This window comes from Anser anser (assembly GCF_964211835.1).
Source record: "Anser anser genome assembly, contig: HAP1_SCAFFOLD_300, whole genome shotgun sequence".
Taxonomy (NCBI): domain Eukaryota; kingdom Metazoa; phylum Chordata; class Aves; order Anseriformes; family Anatidae; genus Anser; species Anser anser.
The window spans coordinates 22,501-45,769 of NW_028154101.1; the positions used below are offsets into that span (position 1 = coordinate 22,501).

Below are 23,269 nucleotides of genomic sequence, written 5' to 3' on the forward strand. Positions count from 1 at the left end.
CCCCAACCCCCCCCAGACACAGGCCCCAAAGGTGTCCAAGCAACTCCCCACCCTCCCCAGAGGCACACCCCAAAGGTGTACAAACAGCCCCAACCCCCCAAGACCCAGACCCCTACAGTGTACAAGCAGCTCCCACCCCCCCCCGCAAGGCAGGCCCTAACAGTGTACAAGCAGCTCCCACCCCCCCCCAGACGCAGGCCCCACCAAAGGTGTACAAGCAGGCCCCTACAGTATACAAGCAGCTCACAACCACCCCCCCCAGAGGCAGGCCCCAACCCCCTCCAGATGCAAGCCCCAAAGGTGTACAAGCAGCTCCCAACCCCCTCCAGATGCAGATCCCTACATTGTACAAGCAGCTCCCAACACCTGCCCCCAAACGCAAGCCCATACTGTGTACAAGCAGCTCCCAACCCCCACAGATACAGATCCCTACATTGTAGGAGCAGCTTCCAACCCCCCCAGATGCAGGCCCTGACCCCCCCCCCCCCAGCCACAGTCCCCAAAGGTGTACAAGCAACTCCCAACCCCCCCCCCCAGATGCAAGCCCCAAAGGTGTACAAGCAGCTCCACACCCCCCCAAGACACTGGCCCCAAAAGCCTAAATATATGCCAAGAAAGTATTAATGCAAGTGCCAAATGCTACAGACAGGCCCAAAAGCACAGGCCCCAGATGCTCGAGGCCGAGATGTAACTTGGCTTTCTGAATTACTGGAAAGCGGCTTTCATTCTCAGCGAGGTGTGCGCAGGCTAGACAGGATGGGGCTTCAGGCACCTCTTCACCTGTGGAAACACGCTGCCATCAGGCACTGCCATGCCAGACAAGCTTTTTCTGTTAAAACACCCTTCTCAGATGCCCTGTGGCATTCTAGTGACCTGCTTAGCTCCGATTCTAAAGACTAACGTCACAGCCCACCTTGCCTGTGGCACCTGATGAACAGAAGAGAAAGCAACCATACCGTTTGGAAACCGTCACTGCACGTGCTGCTCCTTGATGCTCTGTAACCTCTTCTCAAATCCTCAGCCACTTCTGTGTAGAGCCTGCCATGACACCTGAAAAGCAAAATGGATACCCTTCGCAGTCACCTTGCGCAACTTGGCCATTCCGCTCCAACCCCACTCACGACCAGCCTGCCCTTCTCGTGCTGCTCTTCAGAGTGCAGCTTGGCCCCTCTGAGTCTGTGCAAGGCACCTGCGAAAGAAAAAGAAAAGCATAGGCCGCGGCAGCATCCAAAGCCACAGCACAGCTAGGACAGGTACTCTCATCTGCTCCCTTACTCTGCCAACTCACCTGCCCTCGAGGCAGATGCTTCCATCTGCTCTCTTAAGCTCTTATATTTTAACATTGTATGTGGTTTGGTTTTTTAAGTTAAACGAGTTTAATTTAGAAAGTTATACATGTACTTAAACATCATGAATTATATATATTATGCAAGTAAATATTATTCAAATAGCATAAGCATGCGTGAGACATTAAAACGAGTTTGTTTTGGGGGCGAAAAAGAAGATGCTTTCAAACACTTGTCTCTGCTTGTTTTTAAGGTGTAAAAAGATGGTTCCTGCATCCAAGAGATTTACCATACACCGTTCTTCCAACGTTCTCACAATATCACTGAAAAGAATTTGCAGATTTCACAGGTGGAAAGATCAACAAGGTATATTTACCGCTGTAATGCAACTTTGTCATCATGTAATGGGACATCCCCCAATGCTGAAAGTTGTTAATATTTTCAGACAATAATTGTATCACAGTATCACGGTATCACAGATTTCTAGGTTGGAAGAGACCTCAAGATCATCGAGTCCAACCTCCGACCTAACACTAAGTACTCCACTAAACCATATCGCTAAGCTCTACATCTAAACGTCTTTTAAAGACCTCCAGGGATGGTGACTCCACCACCTCCCTGGGCAGCCCATTCCAATGCTTAATAGCCCTTTCGGTAAAGAAGTACTTCCTAACATCCAACCTAAAACTCCCCTGTCGCAACTTTCGCCCATTCCATTGTAGACCAACGACTGTGGCTTATTCTTTCTCTTAATATCAGTAAAGTTCCTGCTTGACAAGAAGCATATACTTTCCTCTGAGAAGGCTAATTCTTCAGAAAACAGTTCTCTGCAACTTCTAGTATTAAACGTTGCTTATGGGAAGACTTATTTTTAGTGAATCAAGAGATATATTCATATAATTCCAGTCTCTGTTTTTTGGAAGTGTTTTTCTCTGCCTAGTCCACGAAGTACTCTGATATAATTTTTCTATCTTCTTGGTCTCTCTTTAGGAGGTAAAATATCCTGAGTATTTGGACCTCCGAGACTACATGTCTCAATCAAGTGGAGAACCACTCATCTACGCCTTATATGAGGTGCTGGTGCATCATGGTATCAACTGTCACTCAGGACACTATGTATGCTACATGAAGGTAGAAGTCAACATCATTTCTAACAGGGTAAAGGTTGTGCTGGCAAACCAGTTAAAGTGTTACTAGTAGTACTGTTTCTAGGAAAAAAGACTTTCTGAAATAATCCCAAACTTGAAAATGGGATCTTGTATAAAATCTTAAGCTGTGATTGATTCTGCTTAAGAGAGGCCACACGTGTACCTACTGACAAGCTAGGTGATAAGTGTTTTTGTACACTTATAAGTGGTCATTTTGTAAAGAGACTGCTGGAAAATCTGAACAGTGCTGCTGCAGAACTCTGAATGGGGGGATAGCAACTGTCTTAACTGATCTGGAATCTTGAGTTTACTTTTCAGTGGACAGGAGGAGAGTCTCTCAAGGCAAACAGAGAGAGAAATAACACCCGATACTCATGTCAACATAAATTTATGCTCAGAGTGTAGGTGTAGGAACAGCATCGGTATGTATATGGAACATCGGGAGAGGAAACTAGATCGGTATTTACAGCTTTTCTACTTCCTTGTCAGGGAGACGTTATCTCCAAATTAGAAATTGATGTATTTTGAATAAGAGGTGGTGGATCGGATTTATTCTTACTAGTGTTAATATTTGCTCTTGCAGAGTACCTAATATCTGATAATGCATCAATCAATCGTCAAAAATAAACTTAAAAATGTGTAAGGCTTATCTCGTTGGTCGATACAAAGACCAAGGTCTTTTCTCCTTTCTCTTTCAAGTCTAAGTTTGTGGTTTAAGTTATAATAAGGAAAAAAGCAGTAGTTGAGGTAATCAGGTTAAAGATTATAGATGGAGAGGAACTTGGCGTTAGATACTAAAAACAGGATGGCAGTTAGCCTTGCCTTAGAAAAATTAAAATGGTTGACTAAACTTTTTTTTCCCAAAACGTTGTGCTGACCAGCCAATTTGAATTTGGCGGTATTAAAGCTGTCTGCAATAAGTTTTTCTGTTTTGGATTGTAGCTAGTTCCTCTAGGTGCTCCCGCAGAATAGTATTTTTACTATACCTATATATACTTTATATATTTACTATACCTATATATACCTAATGCCTTTCTTAGAAACAAACAAACAAAATCTCTTTTTAAATATAACTTTCTTGCAGTTGTTACTGATGGACTTGCTCCGCCACAAAGGATTCTTTTTCCACCTGAGAAGATACGTATGGATTGGCAAGAAACACAAAGTGTTGGAGTTGGCCTGTACAATCTTGGCAACACACGCTTTCTTAATGCTACTCTACAGTGTTTGACCTACACCCCCCCACTTGCCAATTACATGCTTTCTCTTGAGCACAGCCAGTCATGTGAGTACTTTCTAACAGTATTTTAAATCTGTTGGATAGCTCTGAAGGTGAAAGAACAGCAGTGATTCTGTGAGACAAAGTTACTTGCCTGATTTTACCTGTAGAAGCTGGCTTTGAGCATTGTATTAGCAGTGGGCTCAGAATAGCATATGGAGTGCGTTTAATGCACCATGTGGTTTTTTTGTTTGTTTGTTTGTTTGTTTTTTTAAAAGGATCTTTTCTTGCTTCATGGGAATAATGAAGTGCATTGGACAGGAATGCATTTAATGAACATTTGGCATTTGGGCTATTTGGGCTTCCTGCTGCTAGAAAGGCAATAAAATTTAGGATGTTGGCATCATAGGTCTTTAGTCTTCACAGCCTAGGTTCCATAATGCACTACAATAAATGGTCTGTTCGTTGTTGAACCAATTAAAAAAAAAAAGAAGCAAACAAAAACAAAACCTAGAAAGCAATATGAGCTGTTATGAACATGACTAGATTTTTTTGTGGGACTGTATTAAAATCTAGACTGATTTTGTCCTAAATAAAATGTTGTACTATAAACTAAATGTTGTACTAAACGTGTATGCTTTTTAGGCTGGTATCTTTGTATCGATACCTAGAAATTTAACTGTTTTCTTCCTGTATATAGAAATTGTTTCAGTTAAGAATCCTGTTGAAAAAAGGAGGGCAGAAGTACTATTACATACATTACTTTAGTTTTTCCTTTCTCCCAAAGGACTCGTAGCTCTGTATCATGAAGCTCACCTGACAGCACTGTGCTGAAAATAACCCACATTCTCTTAATGCTGTATCATCAATGTCAAATATTCTTTCCTCATATATTTTGCAGCCTGTGGAGTTCACATTCCTGTCAGCCTTCACAAACGTGACTTTGCAGTAGTCTTTTAGATTTCTCATCACAAAATGCACTTGAACACAAGCTTAATGGATATTTTTATTCTATAAAGTTGTGTGAAATGAAATGTTACGAGACTGTTGGGACAAGGAGAGTGGATACTGTATCTATAGTTTAAATGTTACTTATATGTTTGTTTGTAGTTATGTCTGTTTCGCTAGACTGGGATGCTTTCTTCTTTCACTCTTCAGGTCGTGAACAAGATTTTTGCATGATGTGCACGATGGAGACTCACATTAACCAGGCCCTGCGTTGCACTGTTGATGCCATCGAGCCTACGCGTGTTATCAATAACCTCAGTCGTAAGTGGCTTCAGATGTGTTTCTTTTTCAGTATCTTGTAATCTTCAAATAATTATTTGATGTGTATAAATGGTTTTAACACTGTAAAGAAGAGAGATTTTAGAAATACGAGAATTATTTCATTTTTAAATGAGGTAAATACTATCATCTTCTTATTTAGGAATAGGACAACATTTCCATTTTGGCAGTCAAGAAGACGCACACGAGTTCTTGCGCTATACTGTCGATGCTATGCAGGAAGCGTGCTTGAATGGAAGCACCAAGTCAGCATAAACAAATTCACTTTTATACGTTCTCTAGCACCTTGTAGTCCTTTATTTACTATCAAAACTGAAAGTCTACGTCATCCTTGGTTTTCATAAAACTCTTTGAAGAGTTAACTGTGTGCCTTAAATCTTCTGAGGTCTGATTATAATTTATTTCCAGATTGGACAGATCTTCTCAAGCTACCACCATCATTCATCAAATATTTGGAGGATTTCTAAGATCAAGAGGTACTTTAAAAAATATTCCTGTCCTTAGAACTGATCTGTGTCTTTTGTCGGTAGTAAAGCAGTCTGCAGTTTGTCTAAAGTAGTATCTATCGACAACTTGAATTTGGACAGTTAGTCTCCTCCACGTATTGTTAAGCATTTATATTTTGCTTCCACTGAAGTGCTTGAATTGCAAAGCAGTTTCGGATACGTATGAGGCATTTCTTGATATCACTTTGGATATAAAGGTAGGATGTTTTGTAAATATAATTCATGATGTTTAAGTACATGTATAACTTTCTAAATTAAACTTGTTTAACTTAAAAAACCAAACCACATACAATGTTAAAATATAAGAGCTTGGTGGTGGTTAGAAAGTGGATTGGACTTTGTCCTTCTGTGGAACCCCTGTAAATAGTCTCCGCATAAGGAGACAGCTCCACGTAAGGACACAGTTCAAGAGCTGTGCAAGACGCTGCTTAGTGAGCCAGCACAGGCTGCTAACATTAATTACCACAGAGCCAGCTCACATTCTCAACTCACAGGAACCTGCTGCTGCCTTCCACTCCAAATCATTCTCCATAGCTCCTTGCTTCAGCTCACCACTACTACAAAATGAAGCAACAACAACAACAACAACAACAACAACAAAGCTGCGTCTCCTTATTTCTAAATGAAGTTAAAAGATAACTTATGCTCTAAGTCATGCAATACATAAAACTAATATCTAGTATTAAGACATAATTAGTAATAATCTTACTCGCTACATTTGTAGCAATTCTCTCCATCCAGCTCTTCAGGTTTCACAAATAGTTCTAGAGCTCTGGTAACAGATGAAACCGCCTAGAGGAGCGAGAGAGAAGAGCGTAAAGTCACTGTAAATTCAAAATTCCAGAGATGCACTAGGAGTTTATAAGAGAATCTGACTAATACATACGTAAGCGATCTACTATGAGCACTGTGAAGAAGGAGGCAGGAAGAGCATGCTCAGCGTTTACCTTACCTGGAAGTCATTTTACTTTGAAACAAATCATTTTCCAGTAACGCAGACAGCATCTATAGTGTGCTTTGTCATCAATACTGGGAACAAATCCAGCAGTCTAACAATTAGATGTATATTGAGGTAGAACAACAAAGAAGTATGCAAAGAAGAAATGCTGTTCTGAATAATAGCCAAAATATTCATAGCCACTGTATTTGTTCTCCCCACATAGCTGAAAAAACAACACTTGAAACATATTTTTCAAAACATATTTTAATATCCAGCAGACTGTTCAGTCATCAAGCATTTAAAGACTGTTTTAAATAATCTCTAGATTAATCTAAAAGGAATCCCATAAACTGCAGCCGCTTACCTTTAATATACTCGCTGGATGCGATGGAGCTGTATTTCTTGCTTTCACCTGCACTGGAAGGCTTCCCTTCCTTGTGAGGTTGTTTACTGCCCTCACTTCTGCATTGCTCTCATAAAGAGCCATCTGGAGGATGGCATTCTTCCTTCTTCTCCCGGGTTTTCTTCTGGAAACGAGGACCTAAGTATTCCAAGAAGCCTTTCACTTTCCTGATGTTTCTCCTTTTTCTTCTTTTTGTTACGCTTGCGATTGGCATTGTCAAAGTGGAGCGCAGAGAAATACAAATCATAAAGTCTGAAAGAAACATGCAAGTTAAAAAGAGAAAAAAAGATGTGGCACTTGTTGCATATAGGAAACTTTATTTATTTTACCCCAGGGGATGATTTGCCGCATGTCAGCGATTTTGTGGTACTTTGTGCACATGTAACTTCCTTTAGATGCAGCAAACTTAAGCCCTCAGATTGAAGGACCATAGGTCCTGGTTGGTACACAGATCATTAACAATGGTTAGCTCTGGAATATATGCAAGTAAAAAAAAAAAATGTTTTAACCTAATCCAGAATGGTGTGCAGATGTGATTCAAACTACGTGGTCCAAAGCTAGTGCTCTGACACAATTCAGCAATATCTTTCCTGTCTTCACTGATCAACCTAATAATCCCCAGTCATGATCCCCAGCCAGATTATGCTATCTAAATAACTTAGAAACTATGAAAAACTGGCACCACTGGGGATGCCAGTCGTGCCAGTGCAATCTCTGGACTCACTGCAGTGCATCCCCAGTGGTGCCACTGCCCTCTCTGGACTCACTGCACTGCATCCGCAGTGGTGCCAGTGCACTCTGCAGACTCACTGCAGTACATCCCCGGTGGTTCCAGTGCACTCTCTGGACTCACTGCACTGCATCCCCAGTGGTGCCAGTGCACTCCCTGGACTCACTGCAGTGCATCCCCAGTGGTGCCAGTGCAGTCTCTGGACTCACTGCACTGCATCACCAGTGGTGCCAGTGCACTGCCTGCACTCACTGCACTGCATCCTCAGTGGTGCCAGTGCACTCTCTGGACTCACTGCACTGCATCTTCAGTGGTGCCAGTGCAGTCTCTGGAGTCACTGCAGTACATCCCCGGTGGTTCCAGTGCACTCTCTGGACTCACTGCACTGCATCCCCAGTGGTGCCAGTGCACTCTCTGGACTCACTGCACTGCATCCCCAGTGGTGCCAGTGCACTCTCTGGATTCACTGCAGTGCATCCGAAGTGGTGCCAGTGCACTCTCTGGAGTCACTGCAGTGCATCCCCAGTGGTGCTAGTGCACTCTCTGGACTCACTGCAGTGCATCACCAGTGTTGCCAGTGCACTCTCTGGACTCACTGCAGTGCATCCCCAGTGGTGCCAGTGCACTCTGTGGACTCACTGCACTGCATCCCCAGTGGTGCCAGTGCACTCTCTGGACTCACTGCACTGCATCCCCAGTGGTGCCAGTGCACTCTGTGGACTCACTGCACTGCATCCCAAGTAGTGCCAGTGCACTCTCTGGACTCACTGCACTGCATCCCCAGTGGTGCCAGTGCACTCTCTGGAGTCACTGCAGTGCATCCCCAATGGTGCCAGTGCACTCTCTGGACTCACTGCAGTGCATCCCCAGTGGTGCCAGCGCACTCTCTGGACTCACTGCCCTGCATCCCCATGGTGCCAGTGCACTCTCTGGACTCACTGCACTACATACCCAAGGTGCCAGTTCACTCTCTGGACTCACTGCACTGCATCCCCAGTGGTGCCAGCGCACTCTCTGGACTCACTGCACTGCATCCCCAGTGGTGCCAGTCCAGAGAGTGCACTGTCACCGCTGGGGATTCACTGCAGTGAGTGCAGAGAGGGCACTGGCACCACTGGGAATGCAGTGCAGTGACTCCAGAGGGTGCGCTGGCACCACTGGGGACTGTTTTGCAAAGAAAAGCGTTTTATTGTTGCTATTCACAGCTTCCATTATTCACAGGTTTTTGAATGCTAACATTGCTCAGGAAAAGATCTGATATTTGTAGGGGTACCGTCATTCCTAGTTATTTGTTTTTACATTGTCCTTGCATTTATTACCATATAATTTCAAGTCTAAGTTTGTGGTTTAAGTTATAATAAGGAAAAAAGCAGTAGTTGAGGTAATCAGGTTAAAGATTATAGATGAGAGGAACTTGGCGTTAGATACTAAAAACAGGATGGCAGTTAGCCTTGCCTTAGAAAAATTAAAATGGTTGACTAAACTTTTTTTCCCAAAACGTTGTGTTGACCAGCCAATTTGAATTTGGCGGTATTAAAGCTGTCTGCAATAAGTTTTTCTGTTTTGGATTGTAGCTAGTTCCTCTAGGTGCTCCCGCAGAATAGTATTTTTACTATACCTATATATACTTTATATATTTACTATACCTATATATACCTAATGCCTTTCTTAGAAACAAACAAAATCTCTTTTTAAATATAACTTTCTTGCAGTTGTTAATTATGGAATTGCTCCGCCACAAAGGATTCTTTTTCCACCTGAGAAGATATGTATGGATTGGCAAGAAACACAAAGTGTTGGAGTTGGCCTGTACAATCTTGGCAACACACGTTTTCTTAATGCTACTCTACAGTGTTTGACCTACACCCCCCCACTTGCCAATTACATGCTTTATCTTGAGCACAGCCAGTCATGTGAGTACTTTCTAACAGTATTTTAAATCTGTTGGATAGCTCTGAAGGTGAAAGAACAGCAGTGATTCTGTGAGACAAAGTTACTTGCCTGATTTTACCTGTGGAAGCTGGCTTTGAGCATTGTATTAGCAGTGGGCTCAGAATAGCATATGGAGTGCGTTTAATGCACCATGTGTGTTTTTTGTTTGTTTTTTTAAAAGGATCTTTTCTTGCTTCATGGGAATAATGAAGTGCATTGGACAGGAATGCATTTAATGAACATTTGGCATTTGGGCTATTTGGGCTTCCTGCTGCTAGAAAGGCAATAAAATTTAGGATGTTGGCATCATAGGTCTTTAGTCTTCACAGCCTAGGTTCCATAATGCACTACAATAAATGGTCTGTTCGTTGTTGAACCAATTAAAAAAACCAAACAAACAAACAAAAAAACCTAGAAAGCAATATGAGCTGTTATGAACATGACTAGATTTTTTTGTGGGACTGTATTAAAATCTAGACTGATTTTGTTCTAAATAAAATGTTGTACTATAAACTAAATGTTGTACTAAACGTGTATGCTTTTTAGGCTGGTATCTTTGTATCGATACCTAGAAATTTAACTGTTTTCTTCCTGTATATAGAAATTGTTTCAGTTAAGAATCCTGTTGAAAAAAGGAGGGCAGAAGTACTATTACATACATTACTTTAGTTTTTCCTTTCTCCCAAAGGACTCGTAGCTCTGTATCATGAAGCTCACCTGACAGCACTGTGCTGAAAATAACCCACATTCTCTTAATGCTGTATCATCAATGTCAAATATTCTTTCCTCATATATTTTGCAGCCTGTGGAGTTCACATTCCTGTCAGCCTTCACAAACGTGACTTTGCAGTAGTCTTTTAGATTTCTCATCACAAAATGCACTTGAACACAAGCTTAATGGATATTTTTATTCTATAAAGTTGTGTGAAATGAAATGTTACGAGACTGTTGGGACAAGGAGAGTGGATACTGTATCTATAGTTTAAATGTTACTTATATGTTTGTTTGTAGTTATGTCTGTTTCGCTAGACTGGGATGCTTTCTTCTTTCACTCTTCAGGTCGTGAACAAGATTTTTGCATGATGTGCACGATGGAGACTCACATTAACCAGGCCCTGCGTTGCACTGTTGATGCCATCGAGCCTACGCGTGTTATCAATAACCTCAGTCGTAAGTGGCTTCAGATGTGTTTCTTTTTCAGTATCTTGTAATCTTCAAATAATTATTTGATGTGTATAAATGGTTTTAACACTATAAAGAAGAGAGATTTTAGAAATACGAGAATTATTTCATTTTTAAATGAGGTAAATACTATCATCTTCTTATTTAGCAATAGGACAACATTTCCGTTTTGGCAGTCAAGAAGACGCACACGAGTTCTTGCGCTATACTGTCGATGCTATGCAGGAAGCGTGCTTGAATGGAAGCACCAAGTCAGCATAAACAAATTCACTTTTATACGTTCTCTAGCACCTTGTAGTCCTTTATTTACTATCAAAACTGAAAGTCTACGTCATCCTTGGTTTTCATAAAACTCTTTGAAGAGTTAACTGTGTGCCTTAAATCTTCTGAGGTCTGATTATAATTTATTTCCAGATTGGACAGATCTTCTCAAGCTACCACCATCATTCATCAAATATTTGGAGGATTTCTAAGATCAAGAGGTACTTTTAAAAATATTCCTGTCCTTAGAACTGATCTGTGTCTTTTGTCGGTAGTAAAGCAGTCTGCAGTTTGTCTAAAGTAGTATCTATCGACAACTTGAATTTGGACAGTTAGTCTCCTCCACGTATTGTTAAGCATTTATATTTTGCTTCCACTGAAGTGCTTGAATTGCAAAGCAGTTTCGGATACATATGAGGCATTTCTTGATATCACTTTGGATATAAAGGTAGGATGTTTTGTAAATATAATTCATGATGTTTAAGTACATGTATAACTTTCTAAATTAAACTTGTTTAACTTAAAAAACCAAACCACATACAATGTTAAAATATAAGAGCTTAAGAGAGCAGATGGAAGCATCTGCCTCGAGGGCAGGTGAGTTGGCAGAGTAAGGGAGCAGATGAGAGTACCTGTCCTAGCTGTGCTGTGGCTTTGGATGCTGCCGCGGCCTATGCTTTTCTTTTTCTTTCGCAGGTGCCTTGCACAGACTCAGAGGGGCCAAGCTGCACTCTGAAGAGCAGCACGAGAAGGGCAGGCTGGTCGTGAGTGGGGTTGGAGCGGAATGGCCAAGTTGCGCAAGGTGACTGCGAAGGGTATCCATTTTGCTTTTCAGGTGTCATGGCAGGCTCTACACAGAAGTGGCTGAGGATTTGAGAAGAGGTTACAGAGCATCAAGGAGCAGCACGTGCAGTGACGGTTTCCAAACGGTATGGTTGCTTTCTCTTCTGTTCATCAGGTGCCACAGGCAAGGTGGGCTGTGACGTTAGTCTTTAGAATCGGAGCTAAGCAGGTCACTAGAATGCCACAGGGCATCTGAGAAGGGTGTTTTAACAGAAAAAGCTTGTCTGGCATGGCAGTGCCTGATGGCAGTGTTTTTCCACAGGTGAAGAGGTGCCTGAAGCCCCATCCTGTCTAGCCTGCACACACCTCGCTGAGAATGAAAGCCGCTTTCCAGTAATTCAGAAAGCCAAGTTACATCTCGGCCTCGAGCATCTGGGGCCTGTGCTTTTGGGCCTGTCTGTAGCATTTGGCACTTGCATTAATACTTTCTTGGCATATATTTAGGCTTTTGGGGCCAGTGACTTGGGGGGGTGTGGAGCTGCTTGTACACCTTTGGGGCTTGCATCTGGGGGGGGGGGTTGGGAGTTGCTTGTACACCTTTGGGGACTGTGGCTGGGGGGGGGTCAGGGCCTGCATCTGGGGGGGTTGGAAGCTGCTCCTACAATGTAGGGATCTGTATCTGTGGGGGTTGGGAGCTGCTTGTACACAGTATGGGCTTGCGTTTGGGGGCAGGTGTTGGGAGCTGCTTGTACAATGTAGGGATCTGCATCTGGAGGGGGTTGGGAGCTGCTTGTACACCTTTGGGGCTTGCATCTGGAGGGGGTTGGGGCCTGCCTCTGGGGGGGGTGGTTGTGAGCTGCTTGTATACTGTAGGGGCCTGCTTGTACACCTTTGGTGGGGCCTGCGTCTGGGGGGGGGGTGGGAGCTGCTTGTACACTGTTAGGGCCTGCCTTGCGGGGGGGGGTGGGAGCTGCTTGTACACTGTAGGGGTCTGGGTCTTGGGGGGTTGGGGCTGTTTGTACACCTTTGGGGTGTGCCTCTGGGGAGGGTGGGGAGTTGCTTGGACACCTTTGGGGCCTGTGTCTGGGGGGGGTTGGGGCCTGTGCTGGGGGGGTTGGGAGCTGCTTGTACACTCTAGGGTCTTCTGGCGGGCTTTGGAGCCTCCCTTTGAGGGGGACATTTGGGAGCTGGTTGTACACCTTTGGGGCCAGAGTCTGGGGCGTGGGGGCTGGGGCTGGGGCCTGCATCTGGGTGGGGTGGGGTCCAGTTCATGGGGGGGGGTTGGGAGCTGCTTGTGGACAGTTGGGGTCTGCATCCGGGTGTGGTTGGGGCCTGCTTGTAGACTTCTGCAGCCTGCGTCTGGTGTTTGGGGGCTTTTCTGTAGCGTTTGGGGCTTGCATTTTGGCTTTGGGATGTGTCTTGAGCTTCTGGGGCCTAGCTGTAGTGCTTGGGGCCTGCGTCTGGGGCTTTTCTGTAGCATTTTGGTCACGTGTTTGTGATTTGGGGTGTGTATCCAGGGTTTTGCCTTTTTTGTAGTTTTCAGCTATGTGTCAGTTTCTTTGTCAGTTGCCTGGGGTTAGGGGCAGTTTGGGGTTTGGATCATTAGTCAGTGTCATTAGCGTTGGGGGGTTGATATGAAGGGTTAGGGTTGTGGTTAGAGTTGTTAGGGTTAAAGGGAATAAGGATTTTAGGGTAAGGGGATCAAGGTTGTGGGAATAAAAATGTTTTTGCACAGAGTTACATCGTTTAGAGGGAAGGAAGGTGGTACTGAGATATGCGTGCAGTGATAAGAAAGCTTCACAGACAACCTTGTAAAATGCAGACAACCAGAATCCTTAGAGCAATTGGGTGGAAATCACGGTGTAAGAAACATTACCACCTCAAAGAGGAAAACAGTCAAGAAAAAAAGAAAATTGACTTGTAACAGGCCAGCAGCTGTGTATTTTCTGTGAAGAACCAGATAGATTGTGAACCTGGATTACCCGGTCAATTGGGAAACTGGGGAGGGTCCTGGTCACCGAGAGGGAAAAAAAAAATTTATATAAACTGTGTTAAACTGTATAAACTAGTACGTGGCTTGTGGGACACCTGCCATTGCACTCGTGAATAAAAATGCTACCTCACTGAGATCCTTGCCTGAGCCTATGTTATTAGTACAAAAATTATTATTAGCAAAAAACGCCCAGTGCCGGAAGACTACATCTCCCGGCATGCTCTGGGAAAACAATATGGCCTCCCGGAAGTCCAGTGCCGGAAAACTACATCTCCCGGCATGCTCTGGGAAACCAATATGGCCTCCCGGAAGCCCAGTGCCGGAAGACTACATCTCCCGGCATGCTCTGGGAAAACAATATGGCCTTTCGGAAGTCCAGTGCCGGAAAACTACATCTCCCGGCATGCTCTGGGAAACCAATATGGCCTCCCGGAAGCCCAGTGCCGGAAGACTACATCTCCCAGCATGTTCTAGGAAAAAAACATGGCCTCCCGGAAGCCCAGTGTCCGAGAACTACATCTCCCGGCATGCTCTGGGAAAACAATATGGCCTCCCGGAAGTCCAGTGCCGGAAAACTACATCTCCCGGCATGCTCTGGGAAAACAACATGGCCTCCCGGAAGCCCAGTGCCCTCGAGTACTACATACCCCGGCATGCTCTGGGAAACCAATATGGCCTCCCGGAAGCCCAGTGCCGGAAGACTACATCTCCCGGCATTCCCCGGACTCCCAATATGGCTGCCCGGTAAGCGGCTTCTCGAGAACTGCACCTCCCGACATGCTCTGGGAAGGCAACATGGCCTCCCGGAAACCCAGTTCCCAAGAACTACATTTCCCAGCACTCCCCGGAAAATTGAGCCTCGCAGTTTGCCGTAGGACGCCACGTTTTTTGCTCTGTTACATTCCCCGTTCCATTTTGTGTTTATGGAGGTTTTCCCGCCGTTTTGGGGTTTTCCCCTCAATTTCGGGTTTTCACCTCTCCATTTCAGGGTTCTTCCCCACAATTTTCGGTTCCTTTCCCTAATTTGGTGCTTCGCCCCCCCAGTTTTGGGGTTCCCCCTCCATTTTGGGGATTCCCCCCCCCCTTCCAATCCCCCCACAATTTTGGGGTCCCCCACCATCTTTTTTAGGCCTGCCACCCTAATATTAAGGTTCTTTCCCCCAATGTTGGGGTTCTCACCACATTTTTGAGGTTCCATCCCTTAATTTGGGGCTTCACTCCCCGACATCTGGGGCTTTAACCCCAATTTTGAGGGTCCCCCCGAATTTTGGGGATTCCTCCCCAGTTCTTGGGGGGTCCACATTCAATTCTGGAATTTCACGCTTCCATTTTAAGTGTTCTTCCCCCCAATTTGGGGGTTCACCCACCCAATCTTGGGGGTTCCTCCCCTAATTTGGGGGGACCTGACCACTTTTGGGGGTCCCCCCCAATTTTAGAGTCCCCCACCCTCCTTTTTTCGGGTTTCCCCCAATATTAATAGTTCTTCTGCCCAATTTTGGGGGACCCCACAACTTTGAGGTTCCTTCCCCTAACTTGGGGCTTCAACCCTTCAATTTTGGGGGTCTCCCACCCTCTTAATTTGGCCTTCCGCCCTAATATTAGGCCTAACCCCTAACCCTACGGCACCCACGCATCTAACCCTAACCCCCACCCCAAAAAACTCTAGAAACCCTAACCCTAAAAACCCTTTCAGCCCTAACCCAATAAAATTTACCACACTAAAGCCCTGAAGACCTACGCCTAAAACCCCTAACCCTAAAAATTAAGACCCTCTAAACCCTAACCCAAAAAATTAAGACTCTCAAGGCCCTAACCCTGGAGCCCCTAACCTTAAAAACAAACAAAAATTGAGACCTTAAACCCCTAACCCTAAATACCTTACCATAAATAAAACCCTATGACCCTAACCCCTAAAAACCCTATCTACACTAAAACCCCAAAAAACTTTAAAACCTTAACACACTAACCCCCAGACCCTAACCCTTTAACTCCAACCCTAACAACCTTAAAATCCTAACCCTAAACCCTGGAAACCCTAACCCTGAAACCCAACCCTAGTGCCTTAGCCCTGAAACCTTAAAACCCTAACACCTTGTTAAAAACACTCTGTAACTAATAACATAGGCTCAGGCAAGGATCTCAGTGAGGTAGCATTTTTATTCACGAGTGCAATGGCAGGTGTCCCACAAGCCACGTACTAGTTTATACAGTTTAACACAGTTTATATAATTTTTTTTTTTCCCTCTCGGTGACCAGGACCCTCCCCAGTTTCCCAATTGACCGGGTAATCCAGGTTCACAATCTATCTGGTTCTTCACAGAAAATACACAGCTGCTGGCCTGTTACAAGTCAATTTTCTTTTTTTCTTGACTGTTTTCCTCTTTGAGGTGGTAATGTTTCTTACACCGTGATTTCCACCCAATTGCTCTAAGGATTCTGGTTGTCTGCATTTTACAAGGTTGTCTGTGAAGCTTTCTTATCACTGCACGCATATCTCAGTACCACCTTCCTTCCCTCTAAACGATGTAACTCTGTGCAAAAACATTTTTATTCCCACAACCTTGATCCCCTTACCCTAAAATCCTTATTCCCTTTAACCCTAACAACTCTAACCACAACCCTAACCCTTCATATCAACCCCCCAACGCTAATGACACTGACTAATGATCCAAACCCCAAACTGCCCCTAACCCCAGGCAACTGACAAAGAAACTGACACATAGCTGAAAACTACAAAAAAGGCAAAACCCTGGATACACACCCCAAATCACAAACACGTGACCAAAATGCTACAGAAAAGCCCCAGACGCAGGCCCCAAGCACTACAGCTAGGCCCCAGAAGCTCAAGACACATCCCAAAGCCAAAATGCAAGCCCCAAACGCTACAGAAAAGCCCCCAAACACCAGACGCAGGCTGCAGAAGTCTACAAGCAGGCCCCAACCACACCCGGATGCAGACCCCAACTGTCCACAAGCAGCTCCCAACCCCCCCCCATGAACTGGACCCCACCCCACCCAGATGCAGGCCCCAGCCCCAGCCCCCACGCCCCAGACTCTGGCCCCAAAGGTGTACAACCAGCTCCCAAATGTCCCCCTCAAAGGGAGGCTCCAAAGCCCGCCAGAAGACCCTAGAGTGTACAAGCAGCTCCCAACCCCCCCAGCACAGGCCCCAACCCCCCCCCAGACACAGGCCCCAAAGGTGTCCAAGCAACTCCCCACCCTCCCCAGAGGCACACCCCAAAGGTGTACAAACAGCCCCAACCCCCCAAGACCCAGACCCCTACAGTGTACAAGCAGCTCCCACCCCCCCCCGCAAGGCAGGCCCTAACAGTGTACAAGCAGCTCCCATCCCCCCCAGACGCAGGCCCCACCAAAGGTGTACAAGCAGGCCCCTACAGTATACAAGCAGCTCACAACCACCCCCCCCAGAGGCAGGCCCCAACCCCCTCCAGATGCAAGCCCCAAAGGTGTACAAGCAGCTCCCAACCCCCTCCAGATGCAGATCCCTACATTGTACAAGCAGCTCCCAACACCTGCCCCCAAACGCAAGCCCATACTGTGTACAAGCAGCTCCCAACCCCCACAGATACAGATCCCTACATTGTAGGAGCAGCTTCCAACCCCCCCAGATGCAGGCCCTGACCCCCCCCCCAGCCACAGTCCCCAAAGGTGTACAAGCAACTCCCAACCCCCCCCCCCAGATGCAAGCCCCAAAGGTGTACAAGCAGCTCCACACCCCCCCAAGACACTGGCCCCAAAAGCCTAAATATATGCCAAGAAAGTATTAATGCAAGTGCCAAATGCTACAGACAGGCCCAAAAGCACAGGCCCCAGATGCTCGAGGCCGAGATGTAACTTGGCTTTCTGAATTACTGGAAAGCGGCTTTCATTCTCAGCGAGGTGTGCGCAGGCTAGACAGGATGGGGCTTCAGGCACCTCTTCACCTGTGGAAACACGCTGCCATCAGGCACTGCCATGCCAGACAAGCTTTTTCTGTTAAAACACCCTTCTCAGATGCCCTGTGGCATTCTAGTGACCTGCTTAGCTCCGATTCTAAAGACTAACGTCACAGCCCACCTTGCCTGTGGCACCTGATGAACAGAAGAGAAAGCAACCATACCGTTTGGAAACCGTCACTGCACGTGCTGCTCCTTGATGCTCTGTAACCTCTTCTCAAATCCTCAGCCACTTCTGTGTAGAGCCTGCCATGACACCTGAAAAGCAAAATGGATACCCTTCGCAGTCACCTTGCGCAACTTGGCCATTCCGCTCCAACCCCACTCACGACCAGCCTGCCCTTCTCGTGCTGCTCTTCAGAGTGCAGCTTGGCCCCTCTGAGTCTGTGCAAGGCACCTGCGAAAGAAAAAGAAAAGCATAGGCCGCGGCAGCATCCAAAGCCACAGCACAGCTAGGACAGGTACTCTCATCTGCTCCCTTACTCTGCCAACTCACCTGCCCTCGAGGCAGATGCTTCCATCTGCTCTCTTAAGCTCTTATATTTTAACATTGTATGTGGTTTGGTTTTTTAAGTTAAACGAGTTTAATTTAGAAAGTTATACATGTACTTAAACATCATGAATTATATATATTATGCAAGTAAATATTATTCAAATAGCATAAGCATGCGTGAGACATTAAAACGAGTTTGTTTTGGGGGCGAAAAAGAAGATGCTTTCAAACACTTGTCTCTGCTTGTTTTTAAGGTGTAAAAAGATGGTTCCTGCATCCAAGAGATTTACCATACACCGTTCTTCCAACGTTCTCACAATATCACTGAAAAGAATTTGCAGATTTCACAGGTGGAAAGATCAACAAGGTATATTTACCGCTGTAATGCAACTTTGTCATCATGTAATGGGACATCCCCCAATGCTGAAAGTTGTTAATATTTTCAGACAATAATTGTATCACAGTATCACGGTATCACAGATTTCTAGGTTGGAAGAGACCTCAAGATCATCGAGTCCAACCTCCGACCTAACACTAAGTACTCCACTAAACCATATCGCTAAGCTCTACATCTAAACGTCTTTTAAAGACCTCCAGGGATGGTGACTCCACCACCTCCCTGGGCAGCCCATTCCAATGCTTAATAGCCCTTTCGGTAAAGAAGTACTTCCTAACATCCAACCTAAAACTCCCCTGTCGCAACTTTCGCCCATTCCATTGTAGACCAACGACTGTGGCTTATTCTTTCTCTTAATATCAGTAAAGTTCCTGCTTGACAAGAAGCATATACTTTCCTCTGAGAAGGCTAATTCTTCAGAAAACAGTTCTCTGCAACTTCTAGTATTAAACGTTGCTTATGGGAAGACTTATTTTTAGTGAATCAAGAGATATATTCATATAATTCCAGTCTCTGTTTTTTGGAAGTGTTTTTCTCTGCCTAGTCCACGAAGTACTCTGATATAATTTTTCTATCTTCTTGGTCTCTCTTTAGGAGGTAAAATATCCTGAGTATTTGGACCTCCGAGACTACATGTCTCAATCAAGTGGAGAACCACTCATCTACGCCTTATATGAGGTGCTGGTGCATCATGGTATCAACTGTCACTCAGGACACTATGTATGCTACATGAAGGTAGAAGTCAACATCATTTCTAACAGGGTAAAGGTTGTGCTGGCAAACCAGTTAAAGTGTTACTAGTAGTACTGTTTCTAGGAAAAAAGACTTTCTGAAATAATCCCAAACTTGAAAATGGGATCTTGTATAAAATCTTAAGCTGTGATTGATTCTGCTTAAGAGAGGCCACACGTGTACCTACTGACAAGCTAGGTGATAAGTGTTTTTGTACACTTATAAGTGGTCATTTTGTAAAGAGACTGCTGGAAAATCTGAACAGTGCTGCTGCAGAACTCTGAATGGGGGGATAGCAACTGTCTTAACTGATCTGGAATCTTGAGTTTACTTTTCAGTGGACAGGAGGAGAGTCTCTCAAGGCAAACAGAGAGAGAAATAACACCCGATACTCATGTCAACATAAATTTATGCTCAGAGTGTAGGTGTAGGAACAGCATCGGTATGTATATGGAACATCGGGAGAGGAAACTAGATCGGTATTTACAGCTTTTCTACTTCCTTGTCAGGGAGACGTTATCTCCAAATTAGAAATTGATGTATTTTGAATAAGAGGTGGTGGATCGGATTTATTCTTACTAGTGTTAATATTTGCTCTTGCAGAGTACCTAATATCTGATAATGCATCAATCAATCGTCAAAAATAAACTTAAAAATGTGTAAGGCTTATCTCGTTGGTCGATACAAAGACCAAGGTCTTTTCTCCTTTCTCTTTCAAGTCTAAGTTTGTGGTTTAAGTTATAATAAGGAAAAAAGCAGTAGTTGAGGTAATCAGGTTAAAGATTATAGATGGAGAGGAACTTGGCGTTAGATACTAAAAACAGGATGGCAGTTAGCCTTGCCTTAGAAAAATTAAAATGGTTGACTAAACTTTTTTTTCCCAAAACGTTGTGCTGACCAGCCAATTTGAATTTGGCGGTATTAAAGCTGTCTGCAATAAGTTTTTCTGTTTTGGATTGTAGCTAGTTCCTCTAGGTGCTCCCGCAGAATAGTATTTTTACTATACCTATATATACTTTATATATTTACTATACCTATATATACCTAATGCCTTTCTTAGAAACAAACAAACAAAATCTCTTTTTAAATATAACTTTCTTGCAGTTGTTACTGATGGACTTGCTCCGCCACAAAGGATTCTTTTTCCACCTGAGAAGATACGTATGGATTGGCAAGAAACACAAAGTGTTGGAGTTGGCCTGTACAATCTTGGCAACACACGCTTTCTTAATGCTACTCTACAGTGTTTGACCTACACCCCCCCACTTGCCAATTACATGCTTTCTCTTGAGCACAGCCAGTCATGTGAGTACTTTCTAACAGTATTTTAAATCTGTTGGATAGCTCTGAAGGTGAAAGAACAGCAGTGATTCTGTGAGACAAAGTTACTTGCCTGATTTTACCTGTAGAAGCTGGCTTTGAGCATTGTATTAGCAGTGGGCTCAGAATAGCATATGGAGTGCGTTTAATGCACCATGTGGTTTTTTTGTTTGTTTGTTTGTTTGTTTTTTTAAAAGGATCTTTTCTTGCTTCATGGGAATAATGAAGTGCATTGGACAGTAATGCATTTAATGAACATTTGGCATTTGGGCTATTTGGGCTTCCTGCTGCTAGAAAGGCAATAAAATTTAGGATGTTGGCATCATAGGTCTTTAGTCTTCACAGCCTAGGTTCCATAATGCACTACAATAAATGGTCTGTTCGTTGTTGAACCAATTAAAAAAAAAAAGAAGCAAACAAAAACAAAACCTAGAAAGCAATATGAGCTGTTATGAACATGACTAGATTTTTTTGTGGGACTGTATTAAAATCTAGACTGATTTTGTCCTAAATAAAATGTTGTACTATAAACTAAATGTTGTACTAAACGTGTATGCTTTTTAGGCTGGTATCTTTGTATCGATACCTAGAAATTTAACTGTTTTCTTCCTGTATATAGAAATTGTTTCAGTTAAGAATCCTGTTGAAAAAAGGAGGGCAGAAGTACTATTACATACATTACTTTAGTTTTTCCTTTCTCCCAAAGGACTCGTAGCTCTGTATCATGAAGCTCACCTGACAGCACTGTGCTGAAAATAACCCACATTCTCTTAATGCTGTATCATCAATGTCAAATATTCTTTCCTCATATATTTTGCAGCCTGTGGAGTTCACATTCCTGTCAGCCTTCACAAACGTGACTTTGCAGTAGTCTTTTAGATTTCTCATCACAAAATGCACTTGAACACAAGCTTAATGGATATTTTTATTCTATAAAGTTGTGTGAAATGAAATGTTACGAGACTGTTGGGACAAGGAGAGTGGATACTGTATCTATAGTTTAAATGTTACTTATATGTTTGTTTGTAGTTATGTCTGTTTCGCTAGACTGGGATGCTTTCTTCTTTCACTCTTCAGGTCGTGAACAAGATTTTTGCATGATGTGCACGATGGAGACTCACATTAACCAGGCCCTGCGTTGCACTGTTGATGCCATCGAGCCTACGCGTGTTATCAATAACCTCAGTCGTAAGTGGCTTCAGATGTGTTTCTTTTTCAGTATCTTGTAATCTTCAAATAATTATTTGATGTGTATAAATGGTTTTAACACTATAAAGAAGAGAGATTTTAGAAATACGAGAATTATTTCATTTTTAAATGAGGTAAATACTATCATCTTCTTATTTAGCAATAGGACAACATTTCCATTTTGGCAGTCAAGAAGACGCACACGAGTTCTTGCGCTATACTGTCGATGCTATGCAGGAAGCGTGCTTGAATGGAAGCACCAAGTCAGCATAAACAAATTCACTTTTATACGTTCTCTAGCACCTTGTAGTCCTTTATTTACTATCAAAACTGAAAGTCTACGTCATCCTTGGTTTTCATAAAACTCTTTGAAGAGTTAACTGTGTGCCTTAAATCTTCTGAGGTCTGATTATAATTTATTTCCAGATTGGACAGATCTTCTCAAGCTACCACCATCATTCATCAAATATTTGGAGGATTTCTAAGATCAAGAGGTACTTTAAAAAATATTCCTGTCCTTAGAACTGATCTGTGTCTTTTGTCGGTAGTAAAGCAGTCTGCAGTTTGTCTAAAGTAGTATCTATCGACAACTTGAATTTGGACAGTTAGTCTCCTCCACGTATTGTTAAGCATTTATATTTTGCTTCCACTGAAGTGCTTGAATTGCAAAGCAGTTTCGGATACGTATGAGGCATTTCTTGATATCACTTTGGATATAAAGGTAGGATGTTTTGTAAATATAATTCATGATGTTTAAGTACATGTATAACTTTCTAAATTAAACTTGTTTAACTTAAAAAACCAAACCACATACAATGTTAAAATATAAGAGCTTGGTGGTGGTTAGAAAGTGGATTGGACTTTGTCCTTCTGTGGAACCCCTGTAAATAGTCTCCGCATAAGGAGACAGCTCCACGTAAGGACACAGTTCAAGAGCTGTGCAAGACGCTGCTTAGTGAGCCAGCACAGGCTGCTAACATTAATTACCACAGAGCCAGCTCACATTCTCAACTCACAGGAACCTGCTGCTGCCTTCCACTCCAAATCATTCTCCATAGCTCCTTGCTTCAGCTCACCACTACTACAAAATGAAGCAACAACAACAACAACAACAACAACAACAAAGCTGCGTCTCCTTATTTCTAAATGAAGTTAAAAGATAACTTATGCTCTAAGTCATGCAATACATAAAACTAATATCTAGTATTAAGACATAATTAGTAATAATCTTACTCGCTACATTTGTAGCAATTCTCTCCATCCAGCTCTTCAGGTTTCACAAATAGTTCTAGAGCTCTGGTAACAGATGAAACCGCCTAGAGGAGCGAGAGAGAAGAGCGTAAAGTCACTGTAAATTCAAAATTCCAGAGATGCACTAGGAGTTTATAAGAGAATCTGACTAATACATACATAAGCGATCTACTATGAGCACTGTGAAGAAGGAGGCAGGAAGAGCATGCTCAGCGTTTACCTTACCTGGAAGTCATTTTACTTTGAAACAAATCATTTTCCA

At 43.6% G+C, this 23,269-nt stretch overlaps 1 long non-coding RNA gene across 8 annotated transcripts in view; it reads left to right on the forward strand.

Annotated features, from left to right (window-relative positions):
• Positions 1-22,766, forward strand: part of LOC310890811 — a 29,167-nt gene extending 6,401 nt beyond the window's left edge. The window contains exons 2-12 of one of the 8 annotated variants that reach the window (XR_014577314.1): positions 1,540-1,652; positions 2,277-2,417; positions 2,753-2,856; positions 3,519-3,719; positions 4,812-5,416; positions 9,232-10,621; positions 11,048-11,115; positions 18,374-18,486; positions 19,111-19,251; positions 20,353-20,553; positions 21,646-22,766. This is a non-coding gene — a long non-coding RNA (uncharacterized lncRNA). Of the gene's footprint in view, positions 1-1,539; positions 1,653-2,276; positions 2,445-2,752; positions 2,857-3,518; positions 3,720-4,811; positions 5,417-9,231; positions 10,622-11,047; positions 11,116-18,373; positions 18,487-19,110; positions 19,279-19,586; positions 19,728-20,352; positions 20,554-21,645 lie in introns of all 8 variants that reach the window. The other 7 variants (XR_014577315.1, XR_014577316.1, XR_014577319.1 and 4 more) reach the window with 7 other exon arrangements.
• Positions 22,767-23,269: the final 503 nt, after the last annotated feature.